This window comes from Lepidochelys olivacea (assembly GCF_965140295.1).
Source record: "Lepidochelys olivacea isolate rLepOli2 genome assembly, chromosome: 2".
NCBI classification, from domain to species: domain Eukaryota; kingdom Metazoa; phylum Chordata; order Testudines; family Cheloniidae; genus Lepidochelys; species Lepidochelys olivacea.
The window spans coordinates 204,923,617-204,946,413 of NC_140412.1; the positions used below are offsets into that span (position 1 = coordinate 204,923,617).

A 22,797-nucleotide genomic window follows, 5' to 3' on the forward strand; every position below is an offset into this window, starting at 1 on the left:
TATCATATTGTGAGTTGAAGTTGATGGAAGAAAACTGTGGAGTAAAAGGTAGCGATTAAAGAAGCGGGACATAAACTGGGGGATGGGAAGGAAAATATCCCAGGTCTACACACAGAAGCAGAGAGAATGGCCTTTCTTAGAAAAAATTAATAGGCCCATCACAGTGTCACCTTTCAGGCTGATGATGACAGACAGCAGTGCAAGTAGGCCAGTATGCCGTACCTATTTATGGCTATTTATAGCCATTACGGCATACCGGAGGAGAGGGGTGAGGGGCGAGGCTGGGAGTTCTACTCCTTTCCCTACTGGGAGGGGTGGCAGGGAAAGGAGCAGAACACCAGTGGCTGTACCGCCTGCCCCTAGCCTCACTCCCCTCCCCCCCGCACCAGCCCTGTCTCTGGTGCAACAGGAGGACAGAGCCCCCACCCAGGTAACATGGGATGGATATGGGGAGGGAACAGGGAGAGCATGGGGGCCCTGGCCTGGGTGGTGAGGAGTCACATGGAGGGTCACGTGGGGAAGTCACATGCTCCCCTGAGCTGGTGCCCTTCCCCCCTCCTACCCCACTACCGATAAGACATGGATTTTACTTGCACCACTGATGACAGAGCAGGTTCAAGTTAACCATTTGATTCAACCATCAGCTGTAAATCGGACTAATGGAAGGAAGAGAGGAGAACCCTGTGATGTACATTCAAGGGCATAAAAAAGGGGAGAAACTCTGACTTCACAGAAGTCACCGCAGAGTTCCCATTCAGGACAGAGCAACTTGCACTCTGCATCATTTGACACTGAACATTAAACAACGTGCAAGCCTTTGAACCTGCCCCTGGTAGACAAAGTCCTCCCATGAACCAGGTGCCCCTTGTGACTGCAGGTTTGGCAGAAAAACCTGAACCTGCCTTGGATGACAATTTGACTGAAATGCTACAAATCTAGTGGGGAGTGACACCTGATGAAAATTTAAATCTTCCTCAAGGAGCTGTCCACTGTAGTTTCCATAAATATTCTGATCTTATTTCTCTTGCTATAACAGATTATTTAACTACTTTTTAAAACCAAAATGTGTAGGTATTAAATAAAAATGGTATAAAACGATGCCAGGGCTATTTATAATACTAAATTACAGTTAGTGATCTGAGTTTTCCCTTAAATCTTCACCACTGAAGTGTATCCAGTTATTATCTGAATAAAGATGGTTCTAAGTCCACATAGAATTGATAGTGAAAATGAACATACTGTACACAAAGCCAGAGGAGGGGAAACCCTACAATTCCTATTTTTAATTTAAATACTGCACACTATACATGGAAAATTCTGTACCTTAAAACATGTTATTTTGCCTGATCAGCTTGATATTGTAAATGAAATCTAAAGGAAAAATGGAAGATATAAAATGGCAAAACCCTTGAATTTTCATACAGTGGCATAAAATTTAGTCAAACAGGTCCTACTAAAATCAGTGAGAACTGTGTGGCGAAAAACGGTGTGCAATGCTGTTAAAATTTAAGGAAATGTGTGATTTCTATCAAAGTTTATTTCAGATTTAGATTTTTTATTTTTATTTTTATTATCTACCTCTCAAATATGACCCACTGAAAAATATATTGTGCGTGTATCGAAACTTTTAAAGGAGATTGTTCATATAATATTTTCCAACAGAAGGGAAAATTATCCTTAAAGCTAAAAGGCAAAAATGCCTGTCTATAATTTTTCTTTCGAGCATAGGTGTAGTGCAATTGATACTATCAAAGTCAGCGGACAGAGCTAAAAATAGTCCATGGACACCTGATCCACATCCACTCCTAAGAAAGACTGTCTACCAAAGCCAGTCACAGGCACTGGTTTCCTCCGGGCCCTGGGGGTGCTCAACCACTCCTCTGCCCCAGGCCCCGCCCCCACCTGACCCCTTCCCCTAAACCCCTACCCCCGCCTCTTCCCGCCCTTGCTCTGCCCCAGGCCCTGTCCCCACCCCATCCCTTCTCCCAAGCAGCCACCCCTGCTCCACCCCTGTCCCGTCTCTTTGTGGCCAGTTCCGCACCCTCCCCTGAGCATGCCCCATCCCTGCTCCTCCCCCTAGCCCCCCCAGCACCTCCTGCATGCTGCAGAACAGCTGATTGTGTTAACAATGATTGTCTTAACAATGGTGTTGCCACAGAGTTCCCAGGGTAAAGTAAACTGGTTTTCTCAGTAGGACTCCAGAGGATCTGGGACTTTAACCATCTGGCTGAAGTTGATCAGTTGGTCACATGACAGAGGGGACACAAAACATATTTAAGACCAGGATCTATCCAGGCTCTTCCTCTTTCTCACTGACCAAACACTGACAGACAACAGAAGGGCTCTAGTTGCCTGACATACAGAGTGAACCTAAAGACTCACAAGAAAAGGTGAGCACACACTTCGGAGAGAGCATGTAGATTTTTGGAGTTTTACCTAAAGAGCTTCCATAATGCTTTTATGCTTTGAGAGTAAAAGTTACTGTGGTTTTAGAAACTCCTGTGCAAATCTCATGTTCTTTACATTACCTGCCCTGTGGCTCTGAAGAGTTAAACTATAAACCAGAGCACCCATAACAAAGTAGGACTCTGGAAGAGAGCATGCATAAGCAAAAAACAGTTACCTACCTTTCATATTTGTTGTTCTTTGAGATGTATTGCTTATGTCCATTCCATTCTTGGTGTACACGCATCCACGTGTGTGGCCGTTGGGAGATTTTTGCCTTCGCAGTATCTCTAGGGCCGGCTGTGGCACCCTCAAGAGTGCCGTGCTCATGTCGCAGTACATCAGGTGCCACCAGCCCTACGCCTTCTCTGTTCTTTTTTGCCGACAGCTCCGACAGAGGGGCAGGACGGCAGGTAATGGAATGGACATGTGCAACATATCTCGAAGAACAACAGTTATGAAAGGAAGGTAACCGTTTTTCCTTCTTCAAGTGCTTACTCATGTCAATTTTATTCTAGGTGACTTACAAGCAGAATCAATGGAGGTGGGCTTAGAGTTCACAGTCTTGCAGCTTGCAGCACCGCTCTGCCAAAGCCAGCATCGTCTCAAGCCTGTTGGGTCAGCATGTAGTGTGACGCGAACGTGTGGATGGACAACTAGGTTGCAGCTCGACAGATCTCCTGGATCAGTACCTGCACCAGGAAGGCTGCTGATGACACCTACCCCCTAGTCGAATGAGCCGTCATGATCGCCAGCGGGGTCACCTTTGCCAGCTCATAACGAAAGCAGATGCAGGCCGTCATCCAAGACGAGATTCTCTGGGCTGACATTGGGCAACCTCTTATCCTGTCAGCGACAGCAACGAAGAAATGGTTTGACTTACGGAACAGCTTTGTTCTATCAATGTAGAAGACCAGCACCCATCTGACGTCCAGGGTATGCAGCCAGTGCTCCTCATCCGTCGCATGAGGCTTTGGACAAAGGAGTGGTAAGTAAATGTCTTGACCAGTATGGAACTGGGAGATGACCTCGGGCAGAAAGGCTGGGTGCAGACGCAGCTGGACCATGTCTTTATAGAAGACCATATAGGGCGGCTTCATGGGGGTCATAGGCCTGCTGCAGTCTGAGCAGGGCTTAAACCCGGGAGACAGGGGCATCAGTCCTAACGGGACCCTACCTACTAACTAACTAACACTTAATAATTACTTAACAACTACTTAACACTATCAAATGCAAACCATGTACAACAGTCCTAAGAGGCGAAGTTCAGAATGGTAGAAACCACTAGCTTGTGCTCAGTAAGAAAGGCACTTTGACTGACCACCACGGGTGGTAAGAAGGAACTGAGAGGGCGTAGAGCTGGCGGCACCTGATAGACAACAGCATGAGCGTGGCACTCCGGAGAGCCCCACAGCCGGCCCTACGGGTACTACTAAGGCAAAAATCTCCAACAGCTGCGCACGTGGGCGCACACACACACCTAGAATGGAATTGACATGAGCAAGCACTCAAAGAAGAACTGGGGAGATCAGGGCATTCCATTCAGGACCCAGGGCAGTTGGACTGCAAAGTCCACATCTACAGGAAGGTGCCAGACAGGGAACGTCTACACTGCACACTAAAACTGGGCTCTGACTACGCCCCCCTTCTGTCCACGCACAAATCAGTCAGCAAGCACTGAGGTGCCAGGTTCTAGGACCCTGCTGGGGGGATGGGTCAAAGACCAAGTCCTGCTGTGACTCGGGTCCAAGCCTCACCATTTTGTAGTTTGGACGCTCAAGCTGCAGATCCAACTCAGAAGGTCTGCATAGTTCCATGCGGATGTTCGCCTGACTATGAGACCAGGGTCCAGCATCTGTAAACCCAGCTTTACAATGCAGTGTGGACACTCAAGTGTGGGCTTGGAAACAATGAATCCACAGACACAGGTTTACAATGCAATGTACACATACTCACTGAGGCCCAGAATTAGAAAACAGTGACAGGACACTGCCCTGCCCCAGCAGGCTTTGAAGCACATGGAATACAAAACTGGGTCCAATTACAAACAAATTGGTGACCACCCATAAGGGGTAGTTAGACTTGTCCTTAACAATTTTAATCAGAAACTGAAGATTTGATACTAGATATTAACCTGATTTTCAATGTCATGGGTTGCTCTCTAGAATGGAAGTCGCATAAAAGCTTCCTTATGGAACACCTGCACTATGCCCTTTGTAAGTGAGACACTGATAATCACCAACAATGGACCCAGTTCTTCCCTCTCTAGCTTTCATCAGCCAGGAAAGGCATGGGCCCAAAGAATAATTTGTGGGACAAAGAGTTCCCAATAGCTCTAGTAACTCTAATGAACCTTCGTGGCCTAAACTCAAGCAGAGAAGTCTTAACCTTTGTACCCTCAAGACGCCACTCTGTCTGTACAGAAGCAGACAGCTCAGTTTGAATCTGCTCTATTTTAACCACAATGTAATCAGAATCAGAGACTCAAATCAGCCAGCAAGAAAATCAAATCAGTGTATGTCTATACTTCAAGACAGAGGTGAAAATTCCAACTTGAAGAGACATAGCAATGCTAGCCCTGACTGAGCTAGAGTACTAAAAATGGAGTGTAGCTATGGCCCTGCAAGCACCAGGCGAGACTAGCTGCCATTATTCATTAGGGTGGATGGTCATAACAACATAAGAATGGCCATACAACTCTGGGGGTGAATGCCATCTGGTCTTGGTGACTTATTACTGTTTAATTTATCAAAACCTCCTCTATTGACACCTCAGTCTGGGTCCTCAGATTTGTCACCTAAAAAGAATGGCTCAGGTGTGTGAATCTCCCTCAGATCCTTTGCAGTGAAGACTAATGTAAGAATTAATTTAGCTTCTCTGCAATGGTCTTGTTTTCCTTGAATGTAACTAGAACTAATGGTCCATCTGGCCCAGTATGCTATCTTCTGACAGTGACCAATGCCAGAGGGAATGAACAGAACATGGCAACTGAGTAATTCTCTGTCTTCCAACCCAGTGTGACATAGGGCCAGAAAGGGTTAGGCAACTTGCAGGCTAATTGATCTAAATTCAACCTTTAAAGACACATTAGAGAAGTATATAAATTGTAATTAGGGCTATTCCTTATAAATAGCTAATATAGCCATGTAAGATAGACTAGAGCTTTGAAATGCAAATTTGTATTGTTAAAGAATTAGAGGTAATGTTAATTGTATGTGTTTACTTGTATCTTGGTAGATGTTAACCATGTAAACAGATAGTTCCTGTCTGTTACTATATCTGTTAATTCAAAGATCAAACGGGAACGTTAACATTTAGATGAAACTTGGGTGTGAACTCACTGTCTATATTTCACTTTGAAGTTCCTAGTAAACGGTCTTTGGACTGCTTAATGAATAAGGCTGCGTATCTATCACAAGGTCATGGATTCAGTGACTTTCCTTGACCTCCATGACTTCTGCAGTGGCCCGTGTGGCTAGCTCCAGGGCTGCCCAAGCAGATCAGGCAGCCCCTGGGCCAGCAGCACCAGCTGGTGCTGGGGCAATTTGGGTGATTACGTCACATGATGAAATCTCCAGGAATTCGTCCAACCAAAGTTGGCAATCCTATCTTTGACTTGGCTGTCTGGGAGGACGCCCATAGGCTGGGTTGTTTTAAGGAAACTGTGTTTTGGCTTCTGTGTAACCAGTAAGGTATTGTAAAAGCTGTTTTGTTGCTGGCTTGGTGAATGTAAGTATTAGAATACCCACCAGTTTTGGGGATCATCTATCCCATTCTTTGTCATTTGTCCTAACTGAGCATCTCACTGTGGCCCCCTGGAGCCCCAGTAACAACCAGTTTCTGGCAGTCAGAGGTTTAGGGACACCCAAGCATGGGGTTGCATCTCTGATCATCTTGGCCAATAGCCACTGATGGACCTATCCTCCATGAACTTATCTAATTCTTTTTTTGAACCCACTTATACTTTTCATCTTCGCAACATCCCATTAACAAATTCCACAGGTTGAATTTGTAATACAGGTGTTAGTCTGTATTCGCAAAAAGAAAAGGAGTACTTGTGGCACCTTAGAGACTAACCAATTTATTTGAGCATGAGCTTTTGTGAGCTACAGCTCACTTCATCGGATGCATACTGTGGAAACTGCAGCAGATATTATATACACACAGAGATCATGAAACAATACCTCCTCCCACCCAACTGTCCTGCTGGTAATAGCTTATCTAAAGTGATCATCAAGTTGGGCCATTTCCAGCACAAATCCAGGTTTTCTCACCCTCCACCACCCTCCACACAAACTCACTCTCCTGCTGGTAATAGCCCATCCAAAGTGACAACTCTCTTCACAATGTGCATGATAATCAAGGTGGGCCATTTCCAGCACAAATCCAGGCTCTCTCACCCGCCCCCTTCCCCCCCCCCCGGGACACACACACACACACACAAACTCACTCTCCTGCTGGCAATAGCTCATCCAAACTGACCACTCTCCAAGTTTAAATCCAAGTTTAACCAGAACGTCTGGGGGGGGGGTAGGAAAAAACAAGGGGAAATAGGCCTATTTCCCCTTGTTTTTTCCTACCCCCCCCCCCCCAGACGTTCTGGTTAAACTTGGATTTAAACTTGGAGAGTGGTCAGTTTGGATGAGCTATTGCCAGCAGGAGAGTGTGTGTGTCCGTCCCCCGGGGGGGGGGGGGGGAGGGGGCGGGTGAGAAAGTCTGGATTTGTGCTGGACATGGCCCACCTTGATTACCATGCACATTGTAGGGAGAGTGGTCACTTTGGATGAGCTATTACCAGCAGGAGAGTGAGTTTGTGTGTGTATGGGGGTGAGAGAACCTGGATTTGTGCAGGAAATGGCCCACCTTGATTATCATGCACATTGTGAAATGAGTTGTCACTTTGGATGGGCTATTACCAGCAGGAGAGTGAGTTTGTGTGTAGGGGGGTGGAGGGTGAGAAAACCTGGATTTGTGCTGGAAATGGCCCAACTTGATGATCACTTTAGATAAGCTATTACCAGCAGGACAGTGGGGTGGGAGGAGGTATTGTTTCATAATCTCTGTGTGTATATAATATCTGCTGCAGTTTCCACGGTATGCATCCGATGAAGTGAGCTGTAGCTCACGAAAGCTCATGCTCAAATAAATTGGTTAGTCTCTAAGGTGCCACAAGTACTCCTTTTCTTTTTGCACAGGTTGAATGTTCGTTGTGTGAAGAAATACTTCCTTATGATAACTGGTTCTGTGGATGAAGGGAAGGCAGTGGACGTGTTGTTCCTTCACTTTAGCAAAGCTTTTGACACAGTCTCCCACAGGATTCTTGCCAGCAAGTTAAAGAAGTATGGGCTGGATGAATGCACTATAAAGTGGATTGAAAGCGGGCTAGATTGTCGGGCTCAACGGGTAGTGATCAATGGCTCTGTGTCTAGTTGGCAGCTGGTATCAAGTAGAGTGCCCCAAGGGTCGGTCCTGGGGCCGGTTTTGTTCAATACCTTCATAAATGATCTGGAGGATGGTGTGGATTGCACCCTCAGCAAGTTTGCAGATGACACTAAACTGGGAGGAGAGGTAGATACGCTGGAGGGTAGGGATAGGATACAGAGGAACCTAGACAAATTGGAGGATTGGGCCAAAAGAAATCTGATGAGGTTCAACAAGGACAAGTGCAGAGTCCTGCACTTAGGACAGAAGAATCCAATGCACCGCTACAGACTAGGGACTGAATGGCTCGGCAGCAGTTCTGCAGAAAAGGACCTAGGGGTTACAGTGGACGAGAAGCTGAATATGAGTCAACAGTGTGCCCTTGTTGCCAAGAAGGCCAATAGCATTTTGGGATGTATAAGAAGGGGCCAGCAGATCGAGGGACGTGATCGTTCCCCTCTACTCAACACTGGTGAGGCCTCATCTGGAGTACTGTGTCCAGTTTTGGGCCCCACACTACAAGAAGGATGTGGAGAAATTGGAAAGAGTCCAGCGGAGGGCAACAAAGATGATTAGGGGACTGGAACACATGACTTATGAGGAGAGGCTGAGGGAACTGGGGATGTTTAGTCTATGGAAGAGAAGAATGAGGGGGGATTTGATAGCTGCTTTCAACTACCTGAAAGGGGGTTCCAAAGACGATGACTCTAGCCTGTTCTCAGTGGTAGCAGATGACAGAACAAGGAGTAATGGTCTCAAGTTGCAGGGGAGGAGATTTAAGTTGGATATTAGGAAAAACTTTTTTACTAGGAGGGTGGTGAAACACTGGAATGAGTTACCTAGGGGGGTGGTGGAATCTCCTTCCTTAGAAGTTTTTAACGTCAGGCTTGACAAAGCCCTGGGTGGATGATTTAATTGGGGATCGGTCCTGCTTTGAGCAGGGGGTTGGACTAGATGACCTCCTGAGGTCCCTTCCAACCCTGATATTCTATGATTCTATGATCCTTTTAAACCTGCTGCCTATTAATTTCTGGTTCTTGTGTTATGTGAAGGGGTAAATAACACTTCTTTATTTACTTTTTCCACACCATTCATGATTTTATCGACCTCTAAATCATATTCTCCATTAGTTGTCTCTTCTCTAAGCTGAACAGTCCCAGTCTTTTGAATCTCTCCTCATATGGAAGCTATTCCATACGCCTAACATTTTTGTTGCCCTTCTTTGTACTTTTTCCATTTCTAATAACGCTTTTTTCAGATGAGGTGACCAGAACTGCCAGCATTCAAGGTGTGGACGTACCATGGATTTATATAGTGTCATTATTATATTTACTGTCTTATTATCTGTCCCTTTACTAATGGTTCCTTAAATTCTGTTAGCTTCTTTGACTGCCATTGAACATTGAGTGGATGTTTTCAGAGAAATATCCATGATGACTTCAAGATCTCTTTCTTGAGAAACAGCTAGTTTAGACTCCATCATTTTGTAGGTATCGCAGGAATTGTTTTCTCCAATGTGCATTACTTCGCATTTATCAACACTGAACTTCATCTGCCATTTTGTTGCCTGGTCAGCTAGTTTTGTGAGATCTGTTTGTAACTCTTTACAATTAGCTTTGGACTTCACTATCTTGAGTAATTTTGTATCACCTGCAAACTTCGCCACCTCACTCTTTACCCTTTCTCAAGATCATTTGTGAATATGTTTAACAGCACTGCTCCCAGTACAGATCACTATGGGACACTGCTATTTACCATCCTCTACATTCTGAAAACTGACCATTTAGTCCTAACCTTTGTTTCCTGTCTTTTCACCAGTTACTGATCTATGAGAGGACTTTCCCTCTTATCCTTTGACAGGCCAAAAGCTTTCTGAAATTCCAAGTACACTATATCCACTGGATCAACTTTGTCCACATTTACTGACACCATCAAAGAATTCTAATAGACTGGTGAAGCATGATTTCCCTTTAGAAAAGCCATGTCGCCGCTTCCCCAACAATTGTGTTCATCGATGTGTCTGATAATTCTGTTCTTTACTATAGTTTCAATCAATTTGCCTGGTACTGAAGTTAGGCTTACTGACGTGTAATTTCCAGGATTGCCTCTGCAGCGTTTTTTAAAAATTGGCATCATGTTATTCCCCAGTCATCCAGTAGAAAAGCTGATTTAAGTGACAGGTTACATAACACAGCTTGTAGTTCTGAAATTTCATATTTGATTTCCTTCAGAACTCTTGGGATGAATGCCATCTGGTCTTGGTGACTTATTACTGTTTAATTTATCAAAACCTCCTCTATTGATACCTCAGTCTGGGTCCTCAGATTTGTCACCTAAAAAGAATGGCCCAGGTGTGTGAATCTCCCTCACATCCTTTGCAGTGAAGAAGACCAATGAAAGAATTAATTTAGCTTCTCTGCAATGGTCTTGTTTTCCTTGAATTTAACTAGCTCCCTCATTTCTGCCTACCTCCCCTTTTTGAAGTTAAATGCTACTGTGGTGGGCTTCTTTGTTGTTCCCCCCTGAAAAGGTTACTAAACGTAATTACATTATAGTCATTACTACTGACTCAAGGTCAAACACTTGATCAAGTATGTGACCAGCTACATGAACTGAGCTTTGATAACCCCATAGTCACCCTGGTAGCCATAAAGCCCTGAACTGATGCTAAGGATTCATCATCCACATGTTTCAGAGTAACAGCCGTGTTAGTCTGTATTCGCAAAAAGAAAAGGAGTACTTGTGGCACCTTAGAGACTAACCAATTTATTAGAGCATAAGCTTTCGTGAGCTACAGCTCACTTCCTCAGATGCATATCGTGGAAACTGCAGCAGGCTTTATATATACACACAGAATATGAAACAATACCTATTCCCACCCCACTGTCCTGCTGGTAATAGCTTATCTAAAGTGATCATCAGGTGGGCCATTTCCAGCACAAATCCAGGTTTTCTCACCCTCCACCCCCCCACACAAATTCACTCTCCTGCTGGTGATAGCCCATCCAAAGTGACAACTCTTTACACAATGTGCATGACAATCAAGTTGGGCTATTTCCTGCACAAATCCAGGTTTTCTCACATGCCCCCCACCCCCATACACACACAAACTCACTCTCCTGCTGGTAATAGCTCATCCAAACTGACCACTCTTCAAGTTAAAATCCAAGTTAAACCAGAACATCTGGGGGGGGAAGGGGGGTAGGAAAAAACAAGAAGAAACAGGCTACCTTGCATAATGACTTAGCCACTCCAAGTCTCTATTTAAGCCTAAATTAATAGTATCCAATTTGCAAATGAATTCCAATTCAGCAGTTTCTCGCTGGAGTCTGGATTTGAAGTTTTTTTGTTTTAAGATAGCGACCTTCATGTCTGTGATCGCGTGACCAGAGAGATTGAAGTGTTCTCCGACTGGTTTATGAATGTTATAATTCTTGACATCTGATTTGTGTCCATTTATTCTTTTACGTAGAGACTGTCCAGTTTGACCAATGTACATGGCAGAGGGGCATTGCTGGCACATGATGGCATATATCACATTGGTGGATGTGCAGGTGAACGAGCCTCTGATAGTGTGGCTGATGTTATTAGGCCCTGTGATGGTGTCCCCTGAATAGATATGTGGGCACAATTGGCAACGGGCTTTGTTGCAAGGATAAGTTCCTGGGTTAGTGGTTCTGTTGTGTGGTATGTGGTTGTTGGTGAGTATTTGCTTCAGGTTGCGGGGCTGTCTGTAGGCAAGGACTGGCCTGTCTCCCAAGATTTGTGAGAGTGTTGGGTCATCCTTTAGGATAGGTTGTAGATCCTTAATAATGCGTTGGAGGGGTTTTAGTTGGGGGCTGAAGGTGACGGCTAGTGGCGTTCTGTTATTTTCTTTGTTAGGCCTGTCCTGTAGTAGGTAACTTCTGGGAACTCTTCTGGCTCTATCAATCTGTTTCTTTACTTCTGCAGGTGGGTATTGTAGTTGTAAGAAAGCTTGACAGAGATCTTGTAGGTGTTTGTCTCTGTCTGAGGGGTTGGAGCAAATGCGGTTGTATCGCAGAGCTTGGCTGTAGACGATGGATCGTGTGGTGTGGTCAGGGTGAAAGCTGGAGGCATGCAGGTAGGAATAGCGGTCAGTAGGTTTCCGGTATAGGGTGGTGTTTATGTGACCATTGTTTATTAGCACGTAAAAGAATAAATGGACACAAATCAGATGTCAAGAATTATAACATTCATAAACCAGTCGGAGAACACTTCAATCTCTCTGGTCACGCGATCACAGACATGAAGGTCGCTATCTTAAAACAAAAAAACTTCAAATCCAGACTCCAGCGAGAAACTGCTGAATTGGAATTCATTTGCAAATTGGATACTATTAATTTAGGCTTAAATAGAGACTTGGAGTGGCTAAGTCATTATGCAAGGTAGCCTGTTTCCTCTTGTTTTTTCCTACCCGCCTTCCCCCCTCAGATGTTCTGGTTTAACTTGGATTTTAACTTGAAGAGTGGTCAGTTTGGATGAGCTATTACCAGCAGGAGAGTGAGTTTGTGTGTGTATGGGGGTGGGGGGCATGTGAGAAAACCTGGATTTGTGCAGGAAATAGCCCAACTTGATTGTCATGCACATTGTGTAAAGAGTTGTCACTTTGGATGGGCTATCACCAGCAGGAGAGTGAATTTGTGTGGGGGGGTGGAGGGTGAGAAAACCTGGATTTGTGCTGGAAATGGCCCACCTGATGATCACTTTAGATAAGCTATTACCAGCAGGACAGTGGGGTGGGAATAGGTATTGTTTCATATTCTGTGTGTATATATAAAGCCTGCTGCAGTTTCCACGATATGCATCTGAGGAAGTGAGCTGTAGCTCACGAAAGCTTATGCTCTAATAAATTGGTTAGTCTCTAAGGTGCCACAAGTACTCCTTTTCATCATCCACATGGATGCTGAAGTCACTGAGCACCATCAGTTATAGTGTCTTCAACACCTTTTCTCTAATGTCAACTGACAAAGATTTGGGTTTGGAGAAAGATAATTAATAAACCAAGACTAGCCCAGCTTGACCCTACCCTAGGACTCTCATACAAAATGAATAAACTATGGTTACATCTATACATGAAGCTGGGTGTATGATTCCCAGCTCGAGTAGACATACTTATGTGAGGTTTTATTGAGGTCACATCCTAAAAATAATAGTGTGGCTGCAGTAGCACAGGCAGTAGCAAGCAGTAGCATGGGCTAGCCATCCCAACTACAAAGTTGCCCAGACTCTCTGGATACATATCCAGGGCAGCTAGCCTATACTGCCGCTCGCAGCAGCACGTGGGCATCAGCCCATGCTACTATGGCTACATTTCTATTTTCTGTGAGCTATCTGGGTGACAGCTAGCATGCATATGTCTACTTGATCTGGAACTCACACCCCCAGCTCCAACTGATCCAGTTTTAGGCTAGGAGACCACCTACATGGTACAGAAACACCACCCCTTCTCCAATCCCCTTAGGCTCATACTGTACCAAAAACTTGACTGATACCAACTGTGTCAAAACAGGTCAAGCATATTATCTAACCAGGTTTCAGTAATACTTGTTAGATTAGGGTCTTCATCCAGACAGACAGGTTCTCTGTAATAGGTGGCTTCCTTTGTATGATGCCCCAGCATGCACTTTGCTGATATCATCGCTCTCATCACATTGCTGCAGACTGGGGACAAAATCAGTATTCTTTTCCTTGCCATTGCACAGTTTTAAATTTTTTTCACTATTCCTATTGTTTATCCTGTAGGGTATATGATATTAAGAAAAAAATGCAATGGTGTGGAAGAACCACTTGCCGTATCTCCAGGCTTCAGTCTGCAACACTGTTCAGTGATGGGTGTGATGACACCAGCCGAGTGCATGATGAAGTATCACATAGAGGAAGCTGCACTTCATGAACCTGAGGGGGAAAAAAACCCCACATTGTTAAATGGTGAAAAAATACTATGAAATGTCCCCTTTACCAGTCCCTAACCAAAATATCCTGATGCTTTTATAAAGTGTACAGATTACAATCAGGAGTCTTTCGCAGAGTCATCAACCTAGGAAAATAAGCATCTCAGTATTCTGGGAAACAGACTTAGGTTATTCTCATTACTTTTTAAATTAATATTCTGAAAACATGCCCTGACTCACTATAGTGTAGACAAATATGGAACATCCTCCTTTTTAAAATTCCTGGGTAAAATTCTGGTCCCAATGAAGTCAATGGCAAAATCTCCACTGTCTTCTATGGAACCAGTATTTTAGCTCCTGTGTTTATCATTTCTATTTCCTTACTAAATGTCCACTTTACCCACAATACACATTAAGCATCCAATTCAACTACCACTAAAGATAACAGATGTCTTTCCACTGACTTCAAATGCCTAGTAAAACATACCCAAAATTTCAATGACACTGTAGTGAATGCTGACTGACTAGAATAAGCTTTTTTATGCATTGTATCTTTTTGTTAAGAATATGTATAATAACAAGGGTCCTGGGATGTTCTAATTAAGTCATGCTTACTTGACGGTGTTTCTTTAATAACTATACTGTTCCTGTATTGTACTAAAGACTTTTCACCAGTTTTATCCCTGTAGTACTGTACTCTTTAGTAATTACTTTATTGCAGACTAACTCTTTCATTGAAGAAGACTTGCATCCTATCATAGTTTATTGAGCAAATATACAGAGCCCTCTAGTCACTCACTGTGCAAACAAATTCTACTGAATAACTGTTGGTCACTTTGCTAGGGTAAATGTTTACTGTAGTTTTTACAGCCGAGAAAATATTTCTGTCAAAGAACTATTAAATATTAAATTACTGTATCTATCTGAGATAGACTGACCCTGAAACAGTGGGTGCTTTGAAATTTCCATATTAACCACATGCCACTTCCAGAATGAAAAAACAATGTAAACCAAAGATAGCCTATGCACTTACCATGGTAACCAAGGTTTGTTTGAAAAACATTCACAAGGTAATATTTGCTATCATCCTGATTTCACATTGATAGTAAATGACAAATTGGAGCAACTCTGTTAATACATAATTCTGAACAGACTGTGAGGCACATGCTAGCACAAAGTAAAAAAAGTAAGAAATTATTATTATGGAGAGTGATAGTCTCTCTCTAAGTTAAGACTGAATTTGTCTTCGCATTATATACCTAATTTTCACAACTACCTCCTAACTTAACAGTTTTCAGAGTAACAGCCGTGTTAGTCTGTATTCGCAAAAAGAAAAGGAGTACTTGTGGCACCTTAGAGACTAACCAATTTATTGGTTAAATAAATAAATAAATTGGTTAGTCTCTAAGGTGCCACAAGTACTCCTTTTCTTAACTTAACAGTAGCAGGCCAAAAAACAAAAAAAAGAATGTCCTTGGAATTTGTGAACAGAAAGTGTCCTTGCCTGAGCATCTTAATTTCAACTTGCCCCAAAATGTAAGAAAATGTATCTAGTGTCAAAGTCAGTTTCAGACTCTCCTCTGAGGTGTCCACCCCATTAAATAATTATAAAGCACAGGCTGGATCCCCTTCATGTCTCTCCTCCATCTAGTGAAAAGGCTAATGTTTATATAGTCCCCTTTATTTCCCATTACACCCTGCCAGAAACTAGGATACTAATATGGCTGCCAACAAAAATGGTTACCCACCTTTTTATAACTGTTGTTCTTCAAGATGGGTTGTTCGTGTCAATTCTATTCTAGGTGTGCACACGCTCACGTGCGCAGTCATTGGAGATGTTTGACTTAGCGGTATCCCTAGGGCCAGCTGTGTTGCCCCGTTGAGTGTCACGCTCATGCCCTGGTATATCAGGCGCTGCCGGCCCTACGCCCTCTCAGTTCCCTCTTGCTGACAACTCCAACAGAGGGGCAGGAAGGCAGGTAATGAAATGGGCATGAACAACACATCTCGAAGAACAAGAGTTACGAAAAGGTGGGTAACCGTTTTTAATTCTTCAAATGCTTGCTCATGTACCATTGTAGGTGACTCCCAAGCAGAATCCTTGGAGGTGGGCTCAGAGTTCAAGGCATTGCAGATTGTAGCACTGCTCTGCTGAAGCCAGCATCTTCTCGAACTAGCTGGGACATGACCTTGATCAGAAATGCCAGGTGCGGGCACAGCTGACCTTTGTCCTTGAAGACAGTATAGGACAGTTCTAAAGTGAGCCCTGATCTCCGACACCTTATGGGTCAATGTTATAGCGACCAAGAAAGAAACCCTCCAGGAGAGAAGCAGGAGGGACCAGGAAGCCCAGGGTTCGAAGAGATGACCCGTGAGCCTGGACAGCACAAGATTCAGGTCCCAAGGGGGGACCAGTTCCTGGACGTGTGGGTAGAAACGCTCCAGCTCTTTCAAGAATCACGCTGTCATGGGATGGGCAAAGAGAAACCTGTCCTGGACCAGGGGATATAGCAAAGAGATAGCCACCAGGTGGACTTTGATGGAAGAGAGGGACAACTGTTGAAGCTTCGGATGCAGCATTTAATCCAGGATGTCCTGAAGCGAGGCCAGTGAGGCCCAAAGGCGCTGCTCCCAGGCCCAATATTGGAATCTTTTCCATTTTGTCAGGTAAGTTGTCCTGGTTGAAGGATTTCCTACTGTCGAGTAAAACTTACTGAACATGGGCCAAACATGCCCTTTTGTCCATGCTCAGCCAAGCTGTCAGGTGCAGTGCCGCCAGGTTCAGATGCAGCAGGTTGTCGGGGTACTGCAACAACAGATCTGGTTAAAGAAACAGCTGAAGAGGGGCGGCTGTCGACACGTACAACAGCATGCTGAACCAGTACTGATGGGGTCACAGGGATGATTCTTGCTCTGTCCTGCTTGACTTTCACTAGGACCCTGTGGATCAATGGCACCGGCAGAAAGGCATACATGAGCGCCCCTGACCAAAGGATGAGGTCCGAAAGGGAACCTTTGTCCAGACCCTGGATGGAGCAAAACTGGTGTCTCTTCCTGCTCTGCCTGGACATGAACGGGTTCACCTGGGGAGTTCCCCACCTTTGGAAGATTACATTGACCACCTCCAGATGGAGAGACCACTCCTGGCGAGACGAGAAGGTCTTGTTGAGGTGATCTGCTAGGACATTCTTGGAGCTGGGTAAATGGGCGGTGATTAGACGAATGGCATGCTGCACACAGAAGTCCCAAAGGCTGAGCGCCTCCTGACAAAGGGCCCCCTCCTGCCTGTTGATGTAATACATCGTGGCGGTATTGTCTGTCAGGACCTGCACTGCCTTGCCTTTCAGGTGAGGCAAAAACACCTGGCAGGCCAGGCATTGATAAGGAGGGCTAGATTGTCCCATAGCCAACAGCCCTGAGTGCTGAGCTCACCCAGCTGGGTTCCCCAGCCCGGATTCAAGGCGTTGGAGACCAGGGTAAGCAATGGGGACGGTATTGCAAAGGGAACCCCCTGCAGCACCAACTAGCCACCAATTCAGGGACAAAATGACATGGCTCATCACCATAACCATTTGGTCCAGGGAGTGCCTATTGGGGATATAGACAGAGTCCAGGCACACCTGCAGAGGCCGCAGATGGAGTTGAGCATGGCTGACACGTACGTGCATGTGGCCATGTGCCCCATCAGATGTAGGCAGGTGTGGGCTGTAGTGAGCAGGTGGTTCCTTAAATGGCAGATTAGATCCACCATGACCCAAAAACATTCTTCTGGAAGGAAGGCCCTGGCCCGCGTGGAATCAAGAATGTCCCAGATGACCTCTATGCATTGGACTGGTGTTAATGTGGACTTTTCTGTGTTTATCAACAGTCCCAGGTCACAGCAAGTGGAGTGCACCAGGTCGAGGCTCCTCTGCACCTGATCCAGAGACTTGCCCTTGATTAGCTAGTTGTTGAGGTACGGAAACAGGTGGACCCCCCCGGATGTCTGAGGTGCACTTTGTGAACATCCTCAGAGCCAAAGAGAGTGCCGTGAACTGGAAATGGTGTCCTCCCACCATAAAATGGAGTAAGCACCTGTGGCCTGGGAATATAGAAATACGGAAGTAAGCGTCTTTCAAGTTGAGAGCGATGTACCCGTGTTCCGTATCCAGGGATGGGATGATGGCGGTCAGGGAGACCATGAGAAACTTCAACTTCTTGAGAGACTTGTTGAGGTGATGCAGGTCCATGATGGCTCTGAGGCCCCCTTTTGCTTTCGGGATTAGGAAATAGTAGGAGTAGAACCCCTTTCCTTTCATGCCCCTCCATGGCCCCCAAATGCAGCAGGTTCTTGACCTCCTAAATGAGGAGTTGCTTGTGAGAAGGGTCCCTGAAGAGGGACGAGGAAGTGGGGAGGGGGGGGCTAAAAATTGCAGGGTATAGACACGAGCTATTATGACCAGGACCCCATGGCCTGATGTAACCCACAACCAGGCAGAGTGATGGGGAAAAGGTGGTTGAGGAAATGTAGCAGTGGATCTGGGGAATTAGCTGGAGTGTCACTCTCAAACATGCCATCAAAACAAATGCTTCTGCCCTGCAGAATGGTTGGCCTGGGCAGGCTGCACAGTGGGAGACAGAAGGGCAGTGACAACTAAATGCAGTGTCCCTGTCCCTTCTTCTAGCAAGCCCAGAACAAGGCTGCTATGACCTTGGTGGTGGGGGTGGCCAGAAATGCTTACGTGCTGACTGTGGCGTGTGAATGCCCAGTGAACAGAGGTTGGCTTTGGTGTCCTTCATTCCATGAAGCCTTGCATCCATATGATCACAGAACAGACTGTTCCAATCGAAAGGGAGGTCTTGAATGGAGTTCTGCATCTCCGGGGAGAGTCCAGTGGTTTGAAGCCAGAAGCTCATCGCCATCGTGGACACCACCATCCTGGCTGCCAAGACTGCCATATCCACGCCATCTGAAGGGCACACCAGGTTGCCATGGTACCCTCCTGCACCAGAGTGACAAATTCTTGGACCCAGTCTTGTGGGAGGGACTCCTCAAACTTATGGAGAGTGTCCCATAAATTGAAGTTATAATGGCCCAAGAGGTTCGCCACCCGAAACTGTAGACTTAGAGTGGAATAAATTTTTCTTCTAAACAAGTCCAGTCGCCTGGTCTCCTTATTTCTTGAGGTGGAACTAGAGTGCCCCTGTCTCTCCTTTTCATTGGCTGTGGAGATCACCAACAAGCTGGGAGGAAGCTGGGTATAATAATACTCAAAATTTTGGCTGGGACAAAGTACTTTTTCTCAGCATGGTTTGAGGTGGGAGGGATGGAGGAGGGCATCTGCCAAATGGCCCTGGCAATTTTGAAGACCCTTTCATGCCGGTAGTGCGACATGGGTAGGGGTCGAGGCTGACAGGACGTTGAACAGGGTGTCCTCCTGTTCAGCCATCAACTCCACTTCCAGGCCCAAGTTTTCAGACAATCACTGAAATAAGGCCTGGTGGTTTTTAACATCATCAGGCAGGCCGGCTCTGGAGCATCCCACGATCGCCTTGTAGGAGGACTGCAACGGTGGACGGGGAGACTGGTCTTCCTCCTCCGCTGGGGAGGATAGCTTGGGGGTAGGCACAGCCTCCTGAGACTCAGCCACCGGGTGTGCTTCTGGTACTGGGCCTGCTGCCGATGGCTGCTGTTCCGTGGCAGTGGCCAACGAGTGGACCGAAGGGGGCATCACCATGAGCAGAACCCCCCAGGCATTCCAACATGGCCACTGCGCTGGCCACTTGCCTGGCTGCCATTGTCCCGGTATCACCAATGTTGGCTTGGACATCCAATCTTGTCACTGGGTATGAGGCGATGGGCTGAAGCGGCCCTGAGATCCAGAGGAGTCCCCTTCTGGAGACCATGGAGGGACCGTAGAGGCCACTGACACCAGGGACTGGTGCCCCGCCTGAGGGGACTGGTACCGACGGTGCGGTGACCGGGGACAGTGCCGAGGAGCTTGGAGGCGGGAAGGAGATGGGATTAGTGATAGGACAACTTCCAGGATGGTGACCGGCACCAGTAATAGGGGGATTGATGCCTCTCTCTCGGCAAGCCGCGTTGAGATGACGGCGACCATGACTGTGGGGACGGTGACCGACGGTGAGTCTGTGCCAATCTCGACAATGGCACTGGTGTCAAGCAGTGCAAAGGTGAAGAGCACGCCATCGTCTCAAGGGATCGGCGGTGCTCCACCACTCCCTGGGGAGCTACATCGGCTGGCTTGCCCTCTTGGGGAGCCTTAGCCAAAGCCTGCAGCACTAGATTCACTGGCAGCACAGGCGGCTTCTGCTCTTTCATTGCCTGAGCTCTCAAAGGCATTGGTGCCAGTGGGGAAGTTGGTCCAGTCTCAACTTGCAGGAATTGGAGGAGGACCTTTTACTGCGCTAACGGTCCCAACTAGAGAGGGCCGACTGCAGGGCTCTGGGGTGGACAGGTGATCTGGGGCAGGTTCTTTGCTTACTGTCAACTGGCCCTTCTCTGACGGCGGTGGGGAGCTGTGCTTCTTTGCCCTCTTCTTTGGTACCAGCGACATAAAGTGGTGCCGGGTGGGCCCCGGTGGCGTACTTCATACCGATGCTGAGCAGACTCCATAAGGAAAGCTCTGAGCCGGATGTCCCACTCCTTCTGCGTGCGAGGCTGAAAGTTTTTACAAATCCAGCACCTCTCTTTAATGTGCACTTCCCTCTAGCACTTGAGACAGCTGCCATGGGGTCGCTAACAGGCATAGACCAGTTACAGGATTTGCAGGGCTTAAAACCCGAAGACCGGGACATGCCCCATCGGAGTCAGAATCCCCACTGGGACCTAACTACTAACAAACTACTACAATAAACAGGTACTTAACACAAATAATAACTATATACAAAGCCTTAAGGCACACAGTTTGAGATAAGAAAAACCGCTAGCCCTTGATGAGCAAGCAAAGGCACTCTGACTGACCACCACGGGCGGTGAAAATGAACTGAGAGGGTGTAGGGCCGGCAGCACCTGATCTATGAGTGCATGAGTGCAGCACTCAAGGGGGTGACACAGCTGGCCCTACGGAGACTGCTAAGGCAAAAACCCCCGACGACTGTGCTCATGGGCGTGCGCACACCGACAACGGAATCAACATGAGCAAGCACTCGAAGAAGGAGGAATCTGCTTATGAACCTTAAAAGGGCCTGTGTATCCCATGACATCCATTAGAATCAAATGTAACCATGTGAAATTTTACCATTAGTTCTCAGCCCACAATAAAAAATTTTCTGAAATGTTTCTGTCAAATTAGACAAGGGATTTCCAAGATAAAGAGGTTCCAAAAAATGAAGTGTATCTCATTTTTTATCATATCTTCAAAATCGCTTTGCTCTAGAAATTCCACTTTTTTCCCTGCTGATCCTGGCATGTGTTGTTGCCTTTATCTTTTTTTGGGGAAGGAGATGATTTGTGTGTACAACTTTGCAGATATGATCGCCTTTTATATGTACATAATGAATTCTTTATTTCTGCTGGTTTTCTATAAAGCATGCATCAAGTCAAAGCACACTTTATATTCCAACAATGCACAGACTAAAAGAGGAAAGGAAAAGCCACATGAAAGACAAAGCCTCATGGTAAGAGGAATATGAGAAAGAAAGAAAGTGGAGGTATGAAACTCTCTGGGAAGGAAAGGTCTATCTTGGTGCAACTTGCAAAGTTTTCTGGGAGTTTTGTCACTGAGAAATCCTTTTTTTTTTTTTTTTTTGGAACAGTTGAAATGCCCAGGCAAATAATTTCACCACCCTGGAGTTAAGGTTGAATAGACATAACAATGACCCTTTTTTGAAAATTCTTTAAGAGAATTACCATTTAAAAAAATCCTAATTCTAAAAATCCAGATATTCCAAATTTATGGATAGTATAGAAATGCCCAGAAAGGAGCAACTGTGCTCCCATTGTCACCAACCTCAGAACAACCAGACATTTAGACACATTTTCCATGGACAACAACAGAGGTTCATTTTATCTGTAATCCCAACAATTAAGAACACTTTGTACTATAATATCCTAATCTTACAGTAATTACACAGTATGGTATCGTTTAAACCAAACTGCACCTGTGTTTACATCACTGAGCCGTGCACCGATCCCATAGTTCTACCTGAACTCCTAGTTAACTAATTTTTCTTTCTACAAACAGTAATACCATGTGAGCTCCTGTAAGTATGAAGGGTCTGGTATGGTTACTATTCCAAAGCTATTTGTGCCAGGAAATTAGCTCTAAAATGTAACTCCATATACATATTTTCAGATCCTAGGTTAATGGTTTTATTTTCTAATTTTTTTAAAAAGGGAAACAGTTGCGCTGTTTTGTTTGAAAACACAACACTAATAGAAAAATCCTGGAAGAGAATATCTACATATCATCATATTCCAATTTTAGAGGAGTTCATTTAAAAAAATCAAAAGCTCTAACCCTATGTGACAGATTGTCTCTTCCCCATGTCATATTTCTGCAACTGAAATCAGGTGGAGGTTTTAAACTGTTGGATTTTCCTCCTTATATATACATAATGTAAACTACATAATTCATCACTCTGCTACAGCATTCATATCCTTTAGTCTTTTTTTACACAGTTCTTTCTTTCCCCATGCAGTATACTTTTGATATTTTTATGTATTTCTGAATATTTCTAGTTTCTAAAGACACCATCTACAGATTTGCTAAAGTTTAGAACAGCTAAAGTGAAAATTAGAGCTGATTATAGAATGTACAACTGCCAAAATAAATGAGACGTACAGGACAGATGCAACATATATATATATATGAAAAAAAATGAGGATTTCAACAGTATCACGCTGCTCATAAAATCACAGTTCCTAAAAACATTAACATTTTCTACTCTTTGAATCAACGGTGAAAAGAACTACAGCTCTATAAATTCAAAAATGTAATGTAACAAATCACTATGCACCCGTGAAAAAGCTATCAATATGCAAAAAGTTACAAGTTAATGCGTAAACAGTTAAATT

The 22,797-nt window shown here is 45.2% G+C and overlaps 1 protein-coding gene across 4 annotated transcripts in view; it reads right to left on the reverse strand.

The window, feature by feature from the left end:
- Nucleotides 1-22,797, reverse strand: part of PLCL2 (phospholipase C like 2) — a 213,105-nt gene that overhangs the window by 65,894 nt on the left and 124,414 nt on the right. The gene's annotated exons all lie outside the window — the stretch shown is intronic.